The sequence below is a fragment of the Engystomops pustulosus genome, chromosome 9 (assembly GCF_040894005.1).
Source record: "Engystomops pustulosus chromosome 9, aEngPut4.maternal, whole genome shotgun sequence".
NCBI classification, from domain to species: domain Eukaryota; kingdom Metazoa; phylum Chordata; class Amphibia; order Anura; family Leptodactylidae; genus Engystomops; species Engystomops pustulosus.
The window spans coordinates 64,094,373-64,112,037 of NC_092419.1; the positions used below are offsets into that span (position 1 = coordinate 64,094,373).

General features: G+C 45.1%; 35 pseudogenes; all 35 read left to right on the forward strand.

Moving 5' to 3' along the window:
* Positions 1 to 320: 320 nt before the first annotated feature.
* Positions 321 to 439, forward strand: LOC140094073 (5S ribosomal RNA; annotated as a pseudogene).
* Positions 440 to 696: 257 nt separating this feature from the next.
* On the forward strand, positions 697 to 815 carry LOC140082761 (5S ribosomal RNA; annotated as a pseudogene).
* Positions 816 to 885: 70 nt separating this feature from the next.
* On the forward strand, positions 886 to 1,004 carry LOC140078540 (5S ribosomal RNA; annotated as a pseudogene).
* Positions 1,005 to 1,451: 447 nt separating this feature from the next.
* LOC140089609 (5S ribosomal RNA) lies at positions 1,452 to 1,570 on the forward strand (annotated as a pseudogene).
* Positions 1,571 to 1,640: 70 nt separating this feature from the next.
* Positions 1,641 to 1,759, forward strand: LOC140097182 (5S ribosomal RNA; annotated as a pseudogene).
* A 259-nt stretch (positions 1,760 to 2,018) lies between these two features.
* Positions 2,019 to 2,137, forward strand: LOC140087247 (5S ribosomal RNA; annotated as a pseudogene).
* Positions 2,138 to 2,395: 258 nt separating this feature from the next.
* Positions 2,396 to 2,514, forward strand: LOC140089610 (5S ribosomal RNA; annotated as a pseudogene).
* A 259-nt stretch (positions 2,515 to 2,773) lies between these two features.
* On the forward strand, positions 2,774 to 2,892 carry LOC140087248 (5S ribosomal RNA; annotated as a pseudogene).
* A 258-nt stretch (positions 2,893 to 3,150) lies between these two features.
* On the forward strand, positions 3,151 to 3,269 carry LOC140082762 (5S ribosomal RNA; annotated as a pseudogene).
* A 1,015-nt stretch (positions 3,270 to 4,284) lies between these two features.
* Positions 4,285 to 4,403, forward strand: LOC140093718 (5S ribosomal RNA; annotated as a pseudogene).
* Positions 4,404 to 4,473: 70 nt separating this feature from the next.
* Positions 4,474 to 4,592, forward strand: LOC140079363 (5S ribosomal RNA; annotated as a pseudogene).
* Positions 4,593 to 5,228: 636 nt separating this feature from the next.
* Positions 5,229 to 5,347, forward strand: LOC140079364 (5S ribosomal RNA; annotated as a pseudogene).
* Positions 5,348 to 5,606: 259 nt separating this feature from the next.
* LOC140093385 (5S ribosomal RNA) lies at positions 5,607 to 5,725 on the forward strand (annotated as a pseudogene).
* A 70-nt stretch (positions 5,726 to 5,795) lies between these two features.
* LOC140078581 (5S ribosomal RNA) lies at positions 5,796 to 5,914 on the forward strand (annotated as a pseudogene).
* A 257-nt stretch (positions 5,915 to 6,171) lies between these two features.
* On the forward strand, positions 6,172 to 6,290 carry LOC140092751 (5S ribosomal RNA; annotated as a pseudogene).
* A 448-nt stretch (positions 6,291 to 6,738) lies between these two features.
* LOC140093617 (5S ribosomal RNA) lies at positions 6,739 to 6,857 on the forward strand (annotated as a pseudogene).
* Positions 6,858 to 7,115: 258 nt separating this feature from the next.
* LOC140089612 (5S ribosomal RNA) lies at positions 7,116 to 7,234 on the forward strand (annotated as a pseudogene).
* A 259-nt stretch (positions 7,235 to 7,493) lies between these two features.
* Positions 7,494 to 7,612, forward strand: LOC140087251 (5S ribosomal RNA; annotated as a pseudogene).
* A 258-nt stretch (positions 7,613 to 7,870) lies between these two features.
* On the forward strand, positions 7,871 to 7,989 carry LOC140082763 (5S ribosomal RNA; annotated as a pseudogene).
* A 1,015-nt stretch (positions 7,990 to 9,004) lies between these two features.
* LOC140082095 (5S ribosomal RNA) lies at positions 9,005 to 9,123 on the forward strand (annotated as a pseudogene).
* Positions 9,124 to 9,192: 69 nt separating this feature from the next.
* On the forward strand, positions 9,193 to 9,311 carry LOC140079366 (5S ribosomal RNA; annotated as a pseudogene).
* A 258-nt stretch (positions 9,312 to 9,569) lies between these two features.
* Positions 9,570 to 9,688, forward strand: LOC140096954 (5S ribosomal RNA; annotated as a pseudogene).
* A 1,003-nt stretch (positions 9,689 to 10,691) lies between these two features.
* LOC140079368 (5S ribosomal RNA) lies at positions 10,692 to 10,810 on the forward strand (annotated as a pseudogene).
* Positions 10,811 to 11,068: 258 nt separating this feature from the next.
* LOC140087897 (5S ribosomal RNA) lies at positions 11,069 to 11,187 on the forward strand (annotated as a pseudogene).
* Positions 11,188 to 11,635: 448 nt separating this feature from the next.
* Positions 11,636 to 11,754, forward strand: LOC140093771 (5S ribosomal RNA; annotated as a pseudogene).
* Positions 11,755 to 13,325: 1,571 nt separating this feature from the next.
* LOC140091700 (5S ribosomal RNA) lies at positions 13,326 to 13,444 on the forward strand (annotated as a pseudogene).
* A 637-nt stretch (positions 13,445 to 14,081) lies between these two features.
* LOC140092014 (5S ribosomal RNA) lies at positions 14,082 to 14,200 on the forward strand (annotated as a pseudogene).
* Positions 14,201 to 14,459: 259 nt separating this feature from the next.
* Positions 14,460 to 14,578, forward strand: LOC140093618 (5S ribosomal RNA; annotated as a pseudogene).
* Positions 14,579 to 15,960: 1,382 nt separating this feature from the next.
* On the forward strand, positions 15,961 to 16,079 carry LOC140093266 (5S ribosomal RNA; annotated as a pseudogene).
* Positions 16,080 to 16,149: 70 nt separating this feature from the next.
* Positions 16,150 to 16,268, forward strand: LOC140079369 (5S ribosomal RNA; annotated as a pseudogene).
* Positions 16,269 to 16,337: 69 nt separating this feature from the next.
* On the forward strand, positions 16,338 to 16,456 carry LOC140096666 (5S ribosomal RNA; annotated as a pseudogene).
* A 259-nt stretch (positions 16,457 to 16,715) lies between these two features.
* LOC140098223 (5S ribosomal RNA) lies at positions 16,716 to 16,834 on the forward strand (annotated as a pseudogene).
* Positions 16,835 to 17,093: 259 nt separating this feature from the next.
* LOC140082764 (5S ribosomal RNA) lies at positions 17,094 to 17,212 on the forward strand (annotated as a pseudogene).
* A 70-nt stretch (positions 17,213 to 17,282) lies between these two features.
* Positions 17,283 to 17,401, forward strand: LOC140079370 (5S ribosomal RNA; annotated as a pseudogene).
* Positions 17,402 to 17,471: 70 nt separating this feature from the next.
* LOC140096786 (5S ribosomal RNA) lies at positions 17,472 to 17,590 on the forward strand (annotated as a pseudogene).
* Positions 17,591 to 17,665: the final 75 nt, after the last annotated feature.

Consider the following 17,665-nt stretch of genomic DNA (forward strand, 5'->3'; position numbering starts at 1 on the left):
GCTTAAGGCTTGGCAAGTACCAGCATGGGAGACTGGCTTGGAATCCCAAGTTCTGGTGACCTTTTTGAACCTGAAAATTGTGTTAGTTTCTCTATGAGATAGCAAAAGAAGGTTCAAATTGAACAGCTGCTGTCAACGGCCATTCTAAGCTGAATGTGCCTGCTCTTGTCAGATTGCAGCAGCAATGCAGCTTAAGGCTTGGCAAGTACCAGCATGGGAGACTGGCTTGGAATCCCAAGTTCTGGTGACCTTTTTGAACCTGAAAATTGTGTTAGTTTCTATATAAGATAGTAGAAGAAGGTTCAAATTGAACAACTGCTGTCAATGGCCATTCTAAGCTGAATGTGCCTGCTCTCGCCAGATCGCAGCAGCAATGCAGCTTAAGGCTTGGCAAGTACCAGCATGGGAGACTGGCTGGGAATCCCAAGTTCTGTTGACCTTTTTGAACCTGAAAATTGTGTTAGTTTCTCTATGAGATAGTAAAAGAAGGTTCAAATTGAACAGCTGCTGTCAACGGCCATTCTAAGCTGAATGTGCGTGCTCTTGTCAGATCGCAGCAGCGATGCAGCTTAAGGCTTGGCAAGTACCAGCATGGGAGACTGGCTTGGAATCCCAAGTTCTGGTGACCTTTTTGAACCTGAAAATTGTCAGTTTCTATATGAGATAGTAGAAGAAGGTTCAAATTGAACAACTGCTGTCAATGGCCATTCTAAGCTGAATGTGCCTGCTCTCGTCAGATCGCAGCAGCAATGCAGCTTAAGGCTTGGCAAGTACCAGCATGGGAGACTGGCTGGGAATCCCAAGTTCCGTTGACCTTTTTGAACCTGAAAATTGTGTTAGTTTCTTTATGAGATAGTAAAAGAAGGTTCAAATTGAACAGCTGCTGTCAACGGCCATTCTAAGCTGAATGTGCCTGCTCTCGTCAGATCGCAGCAACAATGCAGCTTAAGGCTTGGCAAGTACCAGCATGGGAGACTGGCTGGGAATCCCAAGTTCTGTTGACCTTTTTGAACCTGAAAATGTGTTAGTTTCTCTATGAGATAGTAAAAGAAGGTTCAAATTGAACAGCTGCTGTCAACGGCCATTCTAAGCTGAATGTGCGTGCTCTTGTCAGATCGCAGCAGCGATGCAGCTTAAGGCTTGGCAAGTACCAGCATGGGAGACTGGCTTGGAATCCCAAGTTCTGGTGACCTTTTTGAACCTGAAAATTGTGTTAGTTTCTCTATGAGATAGCAAAAGAAGGTTCAAATTGAACAGCTGCTGTCAATGGCCATTCTAAGCTGAATGTGCCTGCTCTTGTCAGATTGCAGCAGCAATGCAGCTTAAGGCTTGGCAAGTACCAGCATGGGAGACTGGCTTGGAATCCCAAGTTCTGGTGACCTTTTTGAACCTGAAAATTGTGTTAGTTTCTATATAAGATAGTAGAAGAAGGTTCAAATTGAACAACTGCTGTCAACGGCCATTCTAAGCTGAATGTGCCTGCTCTCGTCAGATTGCAGCAGCAATGCAGCTTAAGGCTTGGCAAGTACCAGCATGGGAGACTGGCTGGGAATCCCAAGTTCTGTTGACCTTTTTGAACCTGAAAATTGTGTTAGTTTCTCTATGAGATAGTAAAAGAAGGTTCAAATTGAACAGCTGCTGTCAACGGCCATTCTAAGCTGAATGTGCGTGCTCTTGTCAGATCGCAGCAGCGATGCAGCTTAAGGCTTGGCAAGTACCAGCATGGGAGACTGGCTGGGAATCCCAAGTTCTGTTGACCTTTTTGAACCTGAAAATTGTGTTAGTTTCTCTATGAGATAGTAAAAGAAGGTTCAAATTGAACAGCTGCTGTCAACGGCCATTCTAAGCTGAATGTGCGTGCTCTTGTCAGATCGCAGCAGCGATGCAGCTTAAGGCTTGGCAAGTACCAGCATGGGAGACTGGCTGGGAATCCCAAGTTCTGGTGACTTTTTTGAACCTGAAAATTGTGTTAGTTTCTCTATGAGATAGTAAAAGAAGGTTCAAATTGAACAGCTGCTGTCAACGGCCATTCTAAGCTGAATGTGCCTGCTCTCGTCAGATCGCAGCCGCAATGCAGCTTAAGGCTTGGCAAGTACCAGCATGGGAGACTGGCTGGGAATCCCAAGTTCTGTTGACCTTTTTGAACCTGAAAATGTGTTAGTTTCTCTATGAGATAGTAAAAGAAGGTTCAAATTGAACAGCTGCTGTCAACGGCCATTCTAAGCTGAATGTGCGTGCTCTTGTCAGATCGCAGCAGCGATGAAGCTTAAGGCTTGGCAAGTACCAGCATGGGAGACTGGCTGGGAATCCCAAGTTCCGTTGACCTTTTTGAACCTGAAAATTGTGTTAGTTTCTCTATGAGATAGCAAAAGAAGGTTCAAATTGAACAGCTGCTGTCAACGGCCATTCTAAGCTGAATGTGCCTGCTCTCGTCAGATTGCAGCAGCAATGCAGCTTAAGGCTTGGCAAGTACCAGCATGGGAGACTGGCTGGGAATCCCAAGTTCTGTTGACCTTTTTGAACCTGAAAATTGTGTTAGTTTCTCTATGAGATAGTAAAAGAAGGTTCAAATTGAACAGCTGCTGTCAACGGCCATTCTAAGCTGAATGTGCGTGCTCTTGTCAGATCGCAGCAGCGATGCAGCTTAAGCCTTGGCAAGTACCAGCATGGGAGACTGGCTGGGAATCCCAAGTTCTGGTGACTTTTTTGAACCTGAAAATTGTGTTAGTTTCTCTATGAGATAGTAAAAGAAGGTTCAAATTGAACAGCTGCTGTCAACGGCCATTCTAAGCTGAATGTGCCTGCTCTCGTCAGATCGCAGCCGCAATGCAGCTTAAGGCTTGGCAAGTACCAGCATGGGAGACTGGCTGGGAATCCCAAGTTCTGTTGACCTTTTTGAACCTGAAAATGTGTTAGTTTCTCTATGAGATAGTAAAAGAAGGTTCAAATTGAACAGCTGCTGTCAACGGCCATTCTAAGCTGAATGTGCGTGCTCTTGTCAGATCGCAGCAGCGATGAAGCTTAAGGCTTGGCAAGTACCAGCATGGGAGACTGGCTTGGAATCCCAAGTTCTGGTGACCTTTTTGAACCTGAAAATTGTGTTAGTTTCTCTATGAGATAGCAAAAGAAGGTTCAAATTGAACAGCTGCTGTCAATGGCCATTCTAAGCTGAATGTGCCTGCTCTCGTCAGATCGCAGCAGCAATGCAGCTTAAGGCTTGGCAAGTACCAGCATGGGAGACTGGCTGGGAATCCCAAGTTCCGTTGACCTTTTTGAACCTGAAAATTGTGTTAGTTTCTGTATGAGATAGTAAAAGAAGGTTCAAATTGAAAAGCTGCTGTCAACGGCAATTCTAAGCTGAATGTGCGTGCTCTTCTCAGATCGCAGCAGAGATGCAGCTTAAGGCTTGGCAAGTACCAGCATGGGAGACTGGCTGGGAATCCCAAGTTCTGGTGACCTTTTTGAACCTGAAAATTGTGTTAGTTTCTCTATGAGATAGTAGAAGAAGGTTCAAATTGAACAACTGCTGTCAACGGCCATTCTAAGCTGAATGTGTGTGCTCTTTTCAGATCGCAGCAGCGATGCAGCTTAAGGCTTGGCAAGTACCAGCATGGGAGACTGGCTGGGAATCCCAAGTTCTGTTGACCTTTTTGAACCTGAAAATTGTGTTAGTTTCTCTATGAGATAGTAAAAGAAGGTTCAAATTGAACAGCTGCTGTCAACGGCAATTCTAAGCTGAATGTGCCTGCTCTCGTCAGATCGCAGCAGCAATGCAACTTAAGGCTTGGCAAGTACCAGCATGGGAGACTGGCTGGGAATCCCAAGTTGCGTTGACCTTTTTGAACCTGAAAATTGTGTTAGTTTCTGTATGAGATAGTAAAAGAAGGTTCAAATTGAAAAGCTGCTGTCAACGGCAATTCTAAGCTGAATGTGCGTGCTCTTCTCAGATCGCAGCAGCGATGCAGCTTAAGGTTTGGCAAGTACCAGCATGGGAGACTGGCTGGGAATCCCAAGTTCTGGTGACCTTTTTGAACCTGAAAATTGTGTTAGTTTCTCTATGAGATAGTAGAAGAAGGTTCAAATTGAACAACTGCTGTCAACGGCCATTCTAAGCTGAATGTGTGTGCTCTTTTCAGATCGCAGCAGCGATGCAGCTTAAGGCTTGGCAAGTACCAGCATGGGAGACTGGCTGGGAATCCCAAGCTCTGTTGACCTTTTTGAACCTGAAAATTGTGTTAGTTTCTCTATGAGATAGTAAAAGAAGGTTCAAATTGAACAGCTGCTGTCAACGGCAATTCTAAGCTGAATGTGCCTGCTCTCATCAGATTGCAGCAGCAATGCAGCTTAAGGCTTGGCAAGTACCAGCATGGGAGACTGGCTGGGAATCCCAGGTTCCGTTGACCGTTTTGAACCTGAAAATTGTGTTAGTTTCTCTATGAGATAGCAAAAGAAGGTTCAAATTGAACAGCTGCTGTCAACGGCCATTCTAAGCTGAATGTGCCTGCTCTCGTCAGATCGCAGCAGCAATGCAGCTTAAGGCTTGGCAAGTACCAGCATGGGAGACTGGCTGGGAATCCCAAGTTCTGTTGACCTTTTTGAACCTGAAAATGTGTTAGTTTCTCTATGAGATAGTAAAAGAAGGTTCAAAGTGAACAGCTGCTGTCAACGGCCATTCTAAGCTGAATGTGCGTGCTCTTGTCAGATCGCAGCAGCGATGCAGCTTAAGGCTTGGCAAGTACCAGCATGGGAGACTGGCTTGGAATCCCAAGTTCTGGTGACCTTTTTGAACCTGAAAATTGTGTTAGTTTCTCTATGAGATAGCAAAAGAAGGTTCAAATTGAACAGCTGCTGTCAATGGCCATTCTAAGCTGAATGTGCCTGCTCTTGTCAGATTGCAGCAGCAATGCAGCGTAAGGCTTGGCAAGTACCAGCATGGGAGACTGGCTTGGAATCCCAAGTTCTGGTGACCTTTTTGAACCTGAAAATTGTGTTAGTTTCTATATAAGATAGTAGAAGAAGGTTCAAATTGAACAACTGCTGTCAATGGCAATTCTAAGCTGAATGTGCCTGCTCTCGCCAGATCGCAGCAGCAATGCAGCTTAAGGCTTGGCAAGTACCAGCATGGGAGACTGGCTGGGAATGACAAGTTCCGTTGCCCTTTTTGAACCTGAAAATTGTGTTAGTTTCTCTATGAGATAGCAAAAGAAGGTTCAAATTGAACAGCTGCTGTCAACGGCCATTCTAAGCTGAATGTGCCTGCTCTCGTCAGATCGCAGCAGCAATGCAGCTTAAGGCTTGGCAAGTACCAGCATGGGAGACTGGCTGGGAATCCCAAGTTCTGTTGACCTTTTTGAACCTGAAAATTGTGTTAGTTTCTCTATGAGATAGTAAAAGAAGGTTCAAATTGAACAGCTGCTGTCAACGGCCATTCTAAGCTGAATGTGCGTGCTCTTGTCAGATCGCAGCAGCGATGCAGCTTAAGGCTTGGCAAGTACCAGCATGGGAGACTGGCTGGGAATCCCAAGTTCTGGTGACTTTTTTGAACCTGAAAATTGTGTTAGTTTCTCTATGAGATAGTAAAAGAAGGTTCAAATTGAACAGCTGCTGTCAACGGCCATTCTAAGCTGAATGTGCCTGCTCTCGTCAGATCGCAGCAGCAATGCAGCTTAAGGCTTGGCAAGTACCAGCATGGGAGACTGGCTGGGAATCCCAAGTTCCGTTGACCTTTTTGAACCTGAAAATTGTGTTAGTTTCTCTATGAGATAGTAAAAGAAGGTTCAAATTGAACAGCTGCTGTCAACGGCCATTCTAAGCTGAATGTGCCTGCTCTCGTCAGATCGCAGCAGCAATGCAGCTTTAGGCTTGGCAAGTACCAGCATGGGAGACTGGCTGGGAATCCCAAGTTCTGTTGACCTTTTTGAACCTGAAAATGTGTTAGTTTCCTATGAGATAGTAAAAGAAGGTTCAAATTGAACAGCTGCTGTCAACGGCCATTCTATACTGAATGTGCGTGCTCTTGTCAGATCGCAGCAGCGATGCAGCTTAAGGCTTGGCAAGTACCAGCATGGGAGACTGGCTTGGAATCCCAAGTTCTGGTGACCTTTTTGAACCTGAAAATTGTGTTAGTTTCTCTATGAGATAGCAAAAGAAGGTTCAAATTGAACAGCTGCTGTCAATGGCCATTCTAAGCTGAATGTGCCTGCTCTCGTCAGATCGCAGCAGCAATGCAGCTTAAGGCTTGGCAAGTACCAGCATGGGAGACTGGCTGGGAATCCCAAGTTGCGTTGACCTTTTTGAACCTGAAAATTGTGTTAGTTTCTGTATGAGATAGTAAAAGAAGGTTCAAATTGAAAAGCTGCTGTCAACGGCAATTCTAAGCTGAATGTGCGTGCTCTTCTCAGATCGCAGCAGCGATGCAGCTTAAGGTTTGGCAAGTACCAGCATGGGAGACTGGCTGGGAATCCCAAGTTCTGGTGACCTTTTTGAACCTGAAAATTGTGTTAGTTTCTCTATGAGATAGTAGAAGAAGGTTCAAATTGAACAACTGCTGTCAACGGCCATTCTAAGCTGAATGTGTGTGCTCTTTTCAGACCGCAGCAGCGATGCAGCTTAAGGCTTGGCAAGTACCAGCATGGGAGACTGGCTGGGAATCCCAAGTTCTGTTGACCTTTTTGAACCTGAAAATTGTGTTAGTTTCTCTATGAGATAGTAAAAGAAGGTTCAAATTGAACAGCTGCTGTCAACGGCAATTCTAAGCTGAATGTGCCTGCTCTCGTCAGATTGCAGCAGCAATGCAGCTTAAGGCTTGGCAAGTACCAGCATGGGAGACTGGCTGGGAATCCCAAGTTCCGTTGACCGTTTTGAACTTGAAAATTGTGTTAGTTTCTCTATGAGATAGCAAAAGAAGGTTCAAACTAAACTGCTGCTGTCAACGGCCATTCTAAGCTGAATTTGCCTGCTCTCGTCATATCGCAGCAGCAATGCAACTTAAGGCTTGGCAAGTACCAGCATGGGAGACTGGCTGGGAATTCCAAGTTCCGTTGACCTTTTTGAACCTGAAAATGTGTTAGTTTCTCTATGAGATAGTAAAAGAAGGTTCAAATTGAACAGCTGCTGTCAACGGCCATTCTAAGCTGAATGTGCCTGCTCTCGTCAGATTGCAGCAGCAATGCAGCTTAAGGCTTGGCAAGTACCAGCATGGGAGACTGGCTGGGAATCCCAAGTTCTGTTGACCTTTTTGAACCTGAAAATTGTGTTAGTTTCTCTATGAGATAGTAAAAGAAGGTTCAAATTGAACAGCTGCTGTCAACGGCCATTCTAAGCTCAATGTGCGTGCTCTTGTCAGATCGCAGCAGCGATGCAGCTTAAGGCTTGGCAAGTACCAGCATGGGAGACTGGCTGGGAATCCCAAGTTCTGGTGACTTTTTTGAACATGAAAATTGTGTTAGTTTCTCTATGAGATAGTAAAAGAAGGTTCAAATTGAACAGCTGCTGTCAACGGCCATTCTAAGCTGAATGTGCCTGCTCTCGTCAGATCGCAGCCGCAATGCAGCTTAAGGCTTGGCAAGTACCAGCATGGGAGACTGGCTGGGAATCCCAAGTTCTGTTGACCTTTTTGAACCTGAAAATGTGTTAGTTTCTCTATGAGATAGTAAAAGAAGGTTCAAATTGAACAGCTGCTGTCAACGGCCATTCTAAGCTGAATGTGCGTGCTCTTGTCAGATCGCAGCAGCGATGAAGCTTAAGGCTTGGCAAGTACCAGCATGGGAGACTGGCTTGGAATCCCAAGTTCTGGTGACCTTTTTGAACCTGAAAATTGTGTTAGTTTCTCTATGAGATAGCAAAAGAAGGTTCAAATTGAACAGCTGCTGTCAATGGCCATTCTAAGCTGAATGTGCCTGCTCTCGTCAGATCGCAGCAGCAATGCAGCTTAAGGCTTGGCAAGTACCAGCATGGGAGACTGGCTGGGAATCCCAAGTTCCGTTGACCTTTTTGAACCTGAAAATTGTGTTAGTTTCTGTATGAGATAGTAAAAGAAGGTTCAAATTGAAAAGCTGCTGTCAACGGCAATTCTAAGCTGAATGTGCGTGCTCTTCTCAGATTGCAGCAGCGATGCAGCTTAAGGCTTGGCAAGTACCAGCATGGGAGACTGGCTGGGAATCCCAAGTTCTGGTGACCTTTTTGAACCTGAAAATTGTGTTAGTTTCTCTATGAGATAGTAGAAGAAGGTTCAAATTGAACAACTGCTGTCAACGGCCATTCTAAGCTGAATGTGTGTGCTCTTTTCAGATCGCAGCAGCGATGCAGCTTAAGGCTTGGCAAGTACCAGCATGGGAGACTGGCTGGGAATCCCAAGTTCTGTTGACCTTTTTGAACCTGAAAATTGTGTTAGTTTCTCTATGAGATAGTAAAAGAAGGTTCAAATTGAACAGCTGCTGTCAACGGCAATTCTAAGCTGAATGTGCCTGCTCTCGTCAGATCGCAGCAGCAATGCAACTTAAGGCTTGGCAAGTACCAGCATGGGAGACTGGCTGGGAATCCCAAGTTGCGTTGACCTTTTTGAACCTGAAAATTGTGTTAGTTTCTGTATGAGATAGTAAAAGAAGGTTCAAATTGAAAAGCTGCTGTCAACGGCAATTCTAAGCTGAATGTGCGTGCTCTTCTCAGATCGCAGCAGCGATGCAGCTTAAGGTTTGGCAAGTACCAGCATGGGAGACTGGCTGGGAATCCCAAGTTCTGGTGACCTTTTTGAACCTGAAAATTGTGTTAGTTTCTCTATGAGATAGTAGAAGAAGGTTCAAATTGAACAACTGCTGTCAACGGCCATTCTAAGCTGAATGTGTGTGCTCTTTTCAGATCGCAGCAGCGATGCAGCTTAAGGCTTGGCAAGTACCAGCATGGGAGACTGGCTGGGAATCCCAAGTTCCGTTGACCGTTTTGAACCTGAAAATTGTGTTAGTTTCTCTATGAGATAGCAAAAGAAGGTTCAAATTGAACAGCTGCTGTCAACGGCCATTCTAAGCTGAATTTGCCTGCTCTCGTCAGATCGCAGCAGCAAAGCAACTTAAGGCTTGGCAAGTACCAGCATGGGAGACTGGCTGGGAATCCCAAGTTCCGTTGACCTTTTTGAACCTGAAAATTTGTTAGTTTCTCTATGAGATAGTAAAAGAAGGTTCAAATTGAACAGCTGCTGTCAACGGCCATTCTAAGCTGAATGTGCCTGCTCTCGTCAGATCGCAGCAGCAATGCAGCTTAAGGCTTGGCAAGTACCAGCATGGGAGACTGGCTGGGAATCCCAAGTTCTGTTGACCTTTTTGAACCTGAAAATGTGTTAGTTTCTCTATGAGATAGTAAAAGAAGGTTCAAAGTGAACAGCTGCTGTCAACGGCCATTCTAAGCTGAATGTGCGTGCTCTTGTCAGATCGCAGCAGCGATGCAGCTTAAGGCTTGGCAAGTACCAGCATGGGAGACTGGCTTGGAATCCCAAGTTCTGGTGACCTTTTTGAACCTGAAAATTGTGTTAGTTTCTCTATGAGATAGCAAAAGAAGGTTCAAATTGAACAACTGCTGTCAATGGCCATTCTAAGCTGAATGTGCCTGCTCTCGCCAGATCGCAGCAGCAATGCAGCTTAAGGCTTGGCAAGTACCAGCATGGGAGACTGGCTGGGAATCCCAAGTTCCGTTGCCCTTTTTGAACCTGAAAATTGTGTTAGTTTCTATATGAGATAGTAAAAGAAGGTTCAAATTGAACAGCTGCTGTCAATGGCCATTCTAAGCTGAATGTGCGTGCTCTTGTCAGATCGCAGCTTAAGGCTTGGCAAGTACCAGCATGGGAGACTGGCTTGGAATCCCAAGTTCTGGTGACCTTTTGAACCTGAAAATTGTGTTAGTTTCTCTATGAGATAGCAAAAGAAGGTTCAAATTGAACAGCTGCTGTCAACGGCCATTCTAAGCTGAATGTGCCTGCTCTTGTCAGATTGCAGCAGCAATGCAGCTTAAGGCTTGGCAAGTACCAGCATGGGAGACTGGCTTGGAATCCCAAGTTCTGGTGACCTTTTTGAACCTGAAAATTGTGTTAGTATCTATATAAGATAGTAGAAGAAGGTTCAAATTGAACAACTGCTGTCAATGGCCATTCTAAGCTGAATGTGCCTGCTCTCGCCAGATCGCAGCAGCAATGCAGCTTAAGGCTTGGCAAGTACCAGCATGGGAGACTGGCTGGGAATCCCAACTTCTGTTGCCATTTTTGAACCTGAAAATTGTGTTAGTTTCTCTATGAGATAGTAAAAGAAGGTTCAAATTGAACAGCTGCTGTCAACGGCCATTCTAAGCTGAATGTGCGTGCTCTTGTCAGATCGCAGCAGCGATGCAGCTTAAGGCTTGGCAAGTACCAGCATGGGAGACTGGCTTGGAATCCCAAGTTCTGGTGACCTTTTTGAACCTGAAAATTGTGTTAGTTTCTATATCAGATAGTAGAAGAAGGTTCAAATTGAACAACTGCTGTCAATGGCCATTATAAGCTGAATGTGCCTGCTCTCGTCAGATCCCAGCAGCAATGCAGCTTAAGGCTTGGCAAGTACCAGCATGGGAGACTGGCTGGGAATCCCAAGTTCCGTTGACCTTTTTGAACCTGAAAATTGTGTTAGTTTCTCTATGAGATAGTAAAAGAAGGTTCAAATTGAACAGCTGCTGTCAACGGCCATTCTAAGCTGAATGTGCCTGCTCTCGTCAGATCGCAGCAGCAATGCAGCTTAAGGCTTGGCAAGTACCAGCATGGGAGACTGGCTGGGAATCCCAAGTTCTGTTGACCTTTTTGAACCTGAAAATGTGTTAGTTTCTTTATGAGATAGTAAAAGAAGGTTCAAATTGAACAGCTGCTGTCAACGGCCATTCTAAGCTGAATGTGCCTGCTCTTGTCAGATTGCAGCAGCAATGCAGCTTAAGCCTTGGCAAGTACCAGCATGGGAGACTGGCTTGGAATCCCAAGTTCTGGTGACCTTTTTGAACCTGAAAATTGTGTTAGTTTCTATATAAGATAGTAGAAGAAGGTTCAAATTGAACAGCTGCTGTCAATGGCGATTCTAAGCTGAATGTGCCTGCTCTCGTCAGATCGCAGCAGCAATGCAGCTTAAGGCTTGGCAAGTACCAGCATGGGAGACTGGCTGGGAATCCCAAGTTCCGTTGACCTTTTTGAACCTGAAAATTGTGTTAGTTTCTGTATGAGATAGTAAAAGAAGGTTCAAATTGAAAAGCTGCTGTCAACGGCAATTCTAAGCTGAATGTGCGTGCTCTTCTCAGATCGCAGCAGCGATGCAGCTTAAGGTTTGGCAAGTACCAGCATGGGAGACTGGCTGGGAATCCCAAGTTCTGGTGACCTTTTTGAACCTGAAAATTGTGTTAGTTTCTCTATGAGATAGTAGAAGAAGGTTCAAATTGAACAGCTGCTGTCAACGGCCATTCTAAGCTGAATGTGTGTGCTCTTTTCAGATCGCAGCAGCGATGCAGCTTAAGGCTTGGCAAGTACCAGCATGGGAGACTGGCTGGGAATCCCAAGTTCTGGTGACCTTTTTGAACCTGAAAATTGTGTTAGTTTCTATATGAGATAGTAGAAGAAGGTTCAAATTGAACAACTGCTGTCAATGGCCATTCTAAGCTGAATGTGCCTGCTCTCGTCAGATCGCAGCAGCAATGCAACTTAAGGCTTGGCAAGTACCAGCATGGGAGACTGGCTGGGAATCCCAAGTTCTGTTGACCTTTTTGAACCTGAAAATTGTGTTAGTTTCTCTATGAGATAGTAAAAGAAGGTTCAAATTGAACAGCTGCTGTCAACGGCAATTCTAAGCTGAATGTGCCTGCTCTCGTCAGATTACAGCAGCAATGCAGCTTAAGGCTTGGCAAGTACCAGCATGGGAGACTGGCTGGGAATCCCAAGTTCCGTTGACCGTTTTGAACCTGAAAATTGTGTTAGTTTCTCTATGAGATAGCAAAAGAAGGTTCAAATTGAACAGCTGCTGTCAACGGCCATTCTAAGCTGAATTTGCCTGCTCTCGTCAGATCGCAGCAGCAATGCAACTTAAGGCTTGGCAAGTACCAGCATGGGAGACTGGCTGGGAATCCCAAGTTCTGGTGACCTTTTTGAACCTGAAAATTGTGTTAGTTTCTCTATGAGATAGCAAAAGAAGGTTCAAATTGAGCAGCTGCTGTCAACGGCCATTCTAAGCTGAATGTGCCTGCTCTTGTCAGATTGCAGCAGCAATGCAGCTTAAGGCTTGGCAAGTACCAGCATGGGAGACTGGCTTGGAATCCCAAGTTCTGGTGACCTTTTTGAACCTGAAAATTGTGTTAGTTTCTATATAAGATAGTAGAAGAAGGTTCAAATTGAACAACTGCTGTCAATGGCTATTCTAAGCTGAATGTGCCTGCTCTCGCCAGATCGCAGCAGCAATGCAGCATAAGGCTTGGCAAGTACCAGCATGGGAGACTGGCTGGGAATCCCAAGTTCCGTTGCCCTTTTTGAACCTGAAAATTGTGTTAGTTTCTCTATGAGATAGTAAAAGAAGGTTCAAATTGAACAGCTGCTGTCAACGGCCATTATAAGCTGAATGTGCGTGCTCTTGTCAGATCGCAGCTTAAGGCTTGGCAAGTACCAGCATGGGAGACTGGCTTGGAATCCCAAGTTCTGGTGACCTTTTTGAACCTGAAAATTGTGTTAGTTTCTCTATGAGATAGCAAAAGAAGGTTCAAATTGAACAGCTGCTGTCAATGGCCATTCTAAGCTGAATGTGCCTGCTCTTGTCAGATTGCAGCAGCAATGCAGCTTAAGGCTTGGCAAGTACCAGCATGGGAGACTGGCTTGGAATCCCAAGTTCTGGTGACCTTTTTGAACCTGAAAATTGTGTTAGTTTCTATATAAGATAGTAGAAGAAGGTTCAAATTGAACAACTGCTGTCAATGGCCATTCGAAGCTGAATGTGCCTGCTCTCGCCAGATCGCAGCAGCAATGCAGCTTAAGGCTTGGCAAGTACCAGCATGGGAGACTTGCTGGAAATCCCAAGTTCAGTTACCCTTTTTGAACCTGAAAATTGTGTTAGTTTCTCTATGAGATAGTAAAAGAAGGTTCAAATTGAACAGCTGCTGTCAACGGCCATTCTAAACTGAATGTGCGTGCTCTTGTCAGATCGCAGCAGCGATGCAGCTTAAGGCTTGGCAAGTACCAGAATGGGAGACTGGCTTGGAATCCCAAGTTCTGGTGACCTTTTTGAACCTGAAAATTGTGTTAGTTTCTATATGAGATAGTAGAAGAAGGTTCAAATTGAACAACTGCTGTCAATGGCCATTCTAAGCTGAATGTGCCTGCTCTCGTCAGATTGCAGCAGCAATGCAGCTTAAGGCTTGGCAAGTACCAGCATGGGAGACTGGCTGGGAATCCCAAGTTCCGTTGACCTTTTTGAACCTGAAAATTGTGTTAGTTTCTCTATGAGATAGTAAAAGAAGGTTCAAATTGAACAGCTGCTGTCAACGGCCATTCTAAGCTGAATGTGCGTGCTCTTGTCAGATCGCAGCAGCGATGCAGCTTAAGGCTTGGCAAGTACCAGCATGGGAGACTGGCTGGGAATCCCAAGTTCTGGTGACTTTTTTGAACCTGAAAATTGTGTTAGTTTCTCTATGAGATAGTAAAAGAAGGTTCAAATTGAACAGCTGCTGTCAACGGCCATTCTAAGCTGAATGTGCGTGCTCTTGTCAGATCGCAGCAGCGATGCACCTTAAGGCTTGGCAAGTACCAGCATGGGAGACTGGCTGGGAATCCCAAGTTCTGGTGACTTTTTTGAACCTGAAAATTGTGTTAGTTTCTCTATGAGATAGTAAAAGAAGGTTCAAATTGAACAGCTGCTGTCAACGGCCATTCTAAGCTGAATGTGCGTGCTCTTGTCAGATCGCAGCAGCGATGCAGCTTAAGGCTTGGCAAGTACCAGCATGGGAGACTGGCTTGGAATCCCAAGTTCTGGTGACCTTTTTGAACCTGAAAATTGTGTTAGTTTCTCTATGAGATAGCAAAAAAAGGTTCAAATTGAACAGCTGCTGTCAATGGCCATTCTAAGCTAAATGTGCCTGCTCTCGTCAGATCGCAGCAGCAATGCAGCTTAAGGCTTGGCAAGTACCAGCATGGGAGACTGGCTGGGAATCCCAAGTTCCGTTGACCTTTTTGAACCTGAAAATTGTGTTAGTTTCTGTATGAGATAGTAAAAGAAGGTTCAAATTGAAAAGCTGCTGTCAACGGCAATTCTAAGCTGAATGTGCGTGCTCTTCTCAGATCGCAGCAGCGATGCAGCTTAAGGCTTGGCAAGTACCAGCATGGGAGACTGGCTGGGAATCCCAAGTTCTGGTGACCTTTTTGAACCTGAAAATTGTGTTAGTTTCTCTATGAGATAGTAAAAGAAGGTTCAAATTGAACAGCTGCTGTCAACGGCAATTCTAAGCTGAATGTGCCTGCTCTCGTCAGATTGCAGCAGCAATGCAGCTTAAGGCTTGGCAAGTACCAGCATGGGAGACTGGCTGGGAATCCCAAGTTCCGTTGACCGTTTTGAACCTGAAAATTGTGTTAGTTTCTCTATGAGATAGCAAAAGAAGGTTCAAATTGAACAGCTGCTGTCAACGGCCATTCTAAGCTGAATGTGCGTGCTCTTGTCAGATCGCAGCAGCGATGCAGCTTAAGGCTTGGCAAGTACCAGCATGGGAGTCTGGCTTGTAATCCCAAGTTCTGGTGACCTTTTTGAACCTGAAAATTGTGTTAGTTTCTCTATGAGATAGCAAAAGAAGGTTCAAATTGAACTGCTGCTGTCAACGGCCATTCTAAGCTGAATGTGCCTGCTCTTGTCAGATTGCAGCAGCAATGCAGCTTAAGGCTTGGCAAGTACCAGCATGGGAGACTGGCTTGGAATCCCAAGTTCTGGTGACCTTTTTGAACCTGAAAATTGTGTTAGTTTCTATATAAGATAGTAGAAGAAGGTTCAAATTGAACAACTGCTGTCAATGGCCATTCTAAGCTGAATGTGCCTGCTCTCGCCAGATCGCAGCAGCAATGCAGCATAAGGCTTGGCAAGTACCAGCATGGGAGACTGGCTGGGAATCCCAAGTTCCGTTGCCCTTTTTGAACCTGAAAATTGTGTTAGTTTCTCTATGAGATAGTAAAAGAAGGTTCAAATTGAACAGCTGCTGTCAACGGCCATTCTAAGCTGAATGTGCGTGCTCTTGTCAGATCGCAGCTTAAGGCTTGGCAAGTACCAGCATGGGTGACTGGCTTGGAATCCCAAGTTCTGGTGACCTTTTTGAACCTGAAAATTGTGTTAGTTTCTCTATGAGATAGTAAAAGAAGGTTCAAATTGAACAGCTGCTGTCAACGGCCATTCTAAGCTGAATGTGCCTGCTCTTGTCAGATTGCAGCAGCAATGCAGCTTAAGGCTTGGCAAGTACCAGCATGGGAGACTGGCTTGGAATCCCAAGTTCTGGTGACCTTTTTGAACCTGAAAATTGTGTTAGTTTCTATATAAGATAGTAGAAGAAGGTTCAAATTGAACAACTGCTGTCAATGGCCTTTCTAAGCTGAATGTGCCTGCTCTCGCCAGATCGCAGCAGCAATGCAGCTTAAGGCTTGGCAAGTACCAGCATGGGAGACTGGCTGGGAATCCCAAGTTCAGTTGCCCTTTTTGAACCTGAAAATTGTGTTAGTTTCTCTATGAGATAGTAAAAGAAGGTTCAAATTGAACAGCTGCTGTCAACGGCCATTCTAAGCTGAATGTGCGTGCTCTTGTCAGATCGCAGCAGCGATGCAGCTTAAGGCTTGGCAAGTACCAGCATGGGAGACTGGCTTGGAATCCCAAGTTCTGGTGACCTTTTTGAACCTGAAAATTGTGTTAGTTTCTATATGAGATAGTAGAAGAAGGTTCAAATTGAACAACTGCTGTCAATGGCCATTCTAAGCTGAATGTGCCTGCTCTCGTCAGATCGCAGCAGCAATGCAGCTTAAGGCTTGGCAAGTACCAGCATGGGAGACTGGCTGGGTATCCCAAGTTCCGTTGACCTTTTTGAACCTGAAAATTGTGTTAGTTTCTCTATGAGATAGTAAAAGAAGGTTCAAATTGAACAGCTGCTGTCAACGGCCATTCTAAGCTGAATGTGCCTGCTCTCGTCAGATCGCAGCAGCAATGCAGCTTAAGGCTTGGCAAGTACCAGCATGGGAGACTGGCTGGGAATCCCAAGTTCTGTTGACCTTTTTGAACCTGAAAATGTGTTAGTTTCTCTATGAGATAGTAAAAGAAGGTTCAAATTGAACAGCTGCTGTCAACGGACATTCTAAGCTGAATGTGCGTGCTCTTGTCAGATCGCAGCAGCGATGCAGCTTAAGGCTTGGCAAGTACCAGCATGGGAGACTGGCTTGGAATCCCAAGTTCTGTTGACCTTTTTGAACCTGAAAATTGTGTTAGTTTCTCTATGAGATAGCAAAAGAAGGTTCAAATTGAACAGCCGCTGTCAATGGCCATTCTAAGCTGAATGTGCCTGCTCTTGTCAGATTGCAGCAGCAATGCAGCTTAAGGCTTGGCAAGTACCAGCATGGGAGACTGGCTTGGAATCCCAAGTTCTGGTGACCTTTTTGAACCTGAAAATTGTGTTAGTTTCTATATAAGATAGTAGAAGAAGGTTCAAATTGAACAACTGCTGTCAATGGCCATTCTAAGCTGAATGTGCCTGCTCTCGCCAGATCGCAGCAGCAATGCAGCTTAAGGCTTGGCAAGTACCAGCATGGGAGACTGGCTGGGAATGCCAAGTTCCGTTGCCCTTTTTGAACCTGAAAATTGTGTTAGTTTCTCTATGAGATAGTAAAAGAAGGTTCAAATTGAACAGCTGCTGTCAACGGCCTTTCTAAGCTGAATGTGCGTGCTCTTGTCAGATCGCAGCAGCGATGCAGCTTAAGGCTTGGCAAGTACCAGCATGGGAGACTGGCTTGGAATCCCAAGTTCTGGTGACCTTTTTGAACCTGAAAATTGTGTTAGTTTCTATATGAGATAGTAGAAGAAGGTTCAAATTGAACAACTGCTGTCAATGGCCATTCTAAGCTGAATGTGCCTGCTCTCGTCAGATCGCAGCAGCAATGCAGCTTAAGGCTTGGCAAGTACCAGCATGGGAGACTGGCTGGGAATCCCAAGTTCCGTTGACCTTTTTGAACCTGAAAATTGTGTTAGTTTCTCTATGAGATAGCAAAAGAAGGTTCAAATTGAACAGCTGCTGTCAACGGCCATTCTAAGCTGAATGTGCCTGCTCTCGTCAGATCGCAGCAGCAATGCAGCTTAAGGCTTGGCAAGTACCAGCATGGGAGACTGGCTGGGAATCCCAAGTTCTGTTGACCTTTTTGAACCTGAAAATTGTGTTAGTTTCTCTATGAGATAGTAAAAGAAGGTTCAAATTGAACAGCTGCTGTCAACGGCCATTCTAAGCTGAATGTGCGTGCTCTCGTCAGATTGCAGCAGCAATGCAGCTTAAGGCTTGGCAAGTACCAGCATGGGAGACTGGCTGGGAATCCCAAGTTCTGTTGACCTTTTTGAACCTGAAAATGTGTTAGTTTCTCTATGAGATAGTAAAAGAAGGTTCAAATTGAACAGCTGCTGTCAAC